Source organism: Cricetulus griseus, chromosome 5 (assembly GCF_003668045.3).
Source record: "Cricetulus griseus strain 17A/GY chromosome 5, alternate assembly CriGri-PICRH-1.0, whole genome shotgun sequence".
Classification (NCBI taxonomy): Eukaryota; Metazoa; Chordata; class Mammalia; order Rodentia; family Cricetidae; genus Cricetulus; species Cricetulus griseus.
Window position 1 is genome coordinate 144276414 of NC_048598.1, and position 3824 is coordinate 144280237.

The following is a 3824-nucleotide window of genomic DNA, read 5'->3' on the forward strand; positions in this document are numbered from 1 at the left end:
CCCAATAATGATATTGATGACTACCTTATATGCCATCCTAGAGTCTTCATCCAGTAGCTGATGGAAGCAGAAGCAGACACCCACAGCTAAACACTGAGTTGAACTCCTGGAATCCAGTTGCAGAGAGCGAGGAATGATGAGCAAAGGGATCAAGACCAGGCTGGAGAACTCCACAGAAACAGCTAACCTGAACAAGGTGGAGCTCATGGACCCCAGAGTGATAGTTGGGAAACCAGCATAGGCCTGATCCAGATACCATGAATGTGGGTGTGTGTTAGGAGGTCTGGGCAATCTGTGGGGCCTCTGGTAGTGGATCAGTATTTATCCCTAGCGTACAAATAGACTTTGGGAGCCCATCCCACATAGAGGGATACTCTCTCTGCCTAGACACATGGGGAAGGGCGTAGGCCCTGCTCCAAATGACATGACAGACTTTGAAGATTCACCATGGAAGGCCTCACCCTCTCTGGGGAGCAGAAAGGAGATGGGATAAGGGGTTGTTGGGCAGGGGAGTTGACATGTAAAACAAACTTGCTTCTAATATATGTATATAATTTCAAATAGAATTTAAATTTTTATTTGCACTTTAATTCTCAAAGTGGATACAGATGAGTTGGCTAACTCTTCCGTTTATAGGCTAAATACTTTCCTTGATTATTTGAGCACTTCTATTTTTACCTTCATTATTTTTCTTCCCACATCCCTTTTGATTATACACCTAAGATGTCTGCCCTGTTCTGAACTACCAGCACAAAGAGAAATCTTATTACTCAGCTTCTTCTGTTTATTCTCTGCCTCTCTTCTCCAACCTGTATCAGAACCTTCTTAATGCACTGCTGTAACATGCAACTGTGGTTCTCAAAGGGGTCCCATCCCAGACATTTCCAGGCTGTGAAGTCAGGTAACTGCACCCACTGTAATTCCACACCCTTTGACAGATGGAATGACCAGTGATTTGCTTTTGAGATGCCTCCAGATTTAACAACATGTTAAATGACTGCATCCTATAAGTCAGTCATTCCAGCTGACATGCTAAAATAATTCCACACAAATCTCCAGTTCAAATGTTCCTTCTTTCAAGATATTTTACCTGGTTACCTTAACCCCAAACCAATTTTCTGACATCCATATCACTTGTTGGGGGGCACTCTATCTTAATGCAAGCTGTTGAAATCAAGGGCCTTACATAAACTTTAAAGAGTAAATGGCTTCCACATCAAGGTATCAATTGATGTTTTCCAACTAAGTTATAATTAGGCAGAGAAGATAAGTGAGTTTAAATTGCTGTTGTCTTTGATTCTTAAAATAGCTTTAAGTTCTTAAAATAATTTAGTAACTACATTATGCATTATTCTAAAAGGTCTCTTGGATGCTATTAGGTTTTATCCTTATGATATATGCGTATTAACTCAAACAAGTGTGGAACAAAGGTATTTTTTGTCTGTTTTCTTCAATGCCTTTCTTCATTGTAATCAAACATTCTTTCACAGAATTAAAACATAAGGTACTCTCTTTTCTCCATCTGTCTTTTCTTCTTGCAATGATGCTATGATTAATTCATTCAGATGGAGTCTGCTTCTCTAAATGCCCTTCCTCCATGTCCCCTGTTAAACACCTGCCTCTATGAAGACCAGTGTCAGACACTTACAGCAGAAGTAGCAGGAGCCCTGGAATTTTAAATTATGTTTGATGAGGTGCCATTATTTGAGGGAGTAAGAGTGGGTACAGATATGAATGATGCTGGCAGTGCCTGACCCCAAGCTGAAGACTGTGGCAATGAACTCAATTTTCAATAATAACAGGATGATCTCAACTATATCTTGAGTACAGGGATCTATAGGACCCCTAGCCACTTCATTCACAGTCTATGGGACTAGGGTTTACAATAGCAATCCCAACTCTGCTACCCAATACATCTTTGAACCAATGAATAAGTAAATAGGAAAAAAACAAAAACTGAATCACAACCAATTTATTGTGAGTGGTGATTTGACTCTTATCCAAAAATTTCACTACTATATTTCTTGTTCTGGCATCTTTGTCACTTCTTTCTGCCACCCTAATCTTAAGCTTAAATAATTTGTAAGCTTAAAGGAAGACTTACAGGCCCCAGTTGGAAGCAAAGGAGGAAAATATTGACTAGATGATAGACAGATAAATAGATAAGTGTTAAGTAGATGATAGGTACAGATAAAGACACATAGAGACACCAGGTCTCAGATCTCATTGAACTTTTCTTTTGAACTAACTGTTTGGATTATGAAAGAAGATGCAGTAAAAATGATTCTAAACATTCATCATTTGTGGTCTTGGCATTAAGCTAGCATTACCCAAGCAAGCTATATTCAAAGTCCCAACTAATTTGAGTTGTTTTTGCTCCTGCTGAGGTCTGCTTAAACTTTTTTACATTGATGAGGTAAAACCAATGGAAATAAAGCAGTTAGTTTTCTCCTTTACATTTAACTATAATTTTGTTGAATTACTTATTATGTGTCTTCTTTAATTAACGTATCCCATGAACAGGGATCATGGCATCCCTGCATTTTTCCAGCAGCACTGGATGGCCCGACATTGAAGAGGAACCTTGGGTGACTGTTTAGACAGCAAGCTGTTTCCGTCCTGTCCTTTAGTTTTAGAAGTTTCTTGCTCTGCCCTTTCTGTTTATTAAAGTAATATTATATCCTTCTGGGGTCTTTGCTTGAGTTAAAGACAAAATGGTTATAGTTATAGTTTTCCTTAATTATGATAGAAGGTAAATTAGGTTCAGAATTTTGAACTCACCAATATAGGATAAATAATGGAGTATTTTCCTCAATTACAAAATAAAAATGGACTGGACATTGTGAATGTAAATTCTTACCTATTAATTGTTATTATATATAGTTTTACTGTGTTATAGTCAAAAACCTTTCTTTTTTAGGCAAAAAGGGGGAAATGTTGCGGAATAATCTTTTTGTTCGCTGTGAAGTTGTATCTTTGCCAAGATGACTTTTTATTGGTTTAGTGAAAAGCTAAACAGCTGTTAGCTGATCAGGAGGTATGGGTGGGACAGCCAGACACAGAGGATGCTGAGAAGAAGAATGGCAGAGTCACCAGCCAGGTGGAAAGGAAGCAGAGCATGGAAAGTACAAAGTAAAGGTAACTGAGCCACATAAAAATACATAGATTAAAAGATACAGAATAATTTAAGTTATAAGAATTACTTAGGGGACTGGAAAGATGACTTAGCTGTTAAAGGCGAGGCACACAAACCAAAAATATAAGAACTAGTTAGGAACAAGCCTAAGCTATTGGACGAGTTTTTATAATTAATAATAAGTCTCCATGTCATTACTGGGGTGGTGGCAGTCCCAATGAAAAGGTTTGACTCTACAGTGCATTGCAAATAAATGATCTTGTAAAACTTTTATTGAGTAAATAGAGACATTAGCAAGTGATTTGTACTAGCATTGAGGGGAAGACACACTGTCTTCCCCAGAGTATCTGTGATTTTGTTTGTATAGACACTTATACAATGGTAAATGGCTTCTTTTGTATTTATCTATAAATGTATATTTTATATATAAAGTTTATTTATATATAAAACTATGTGTATATAGCTTTAGTTCTGTAGAAGTTGCCAGTGTCTGCTTAGTGTTCTTTGCCTCTGACACATGCCATCTTCTTTTCTGAAATGTGTTCTTGTTGCTGCTCTCTGTGTCTTTCCAGCCTTCACCTCCCCTTTCTGCTCAAGAAACTGCCCTAAATAGATGGATGGGTGTTCTCCAAAGAAGGGAGGACTCTGTGGCAAGGAAAGACACTTGGCATTTGTGGTGAGGACTTGT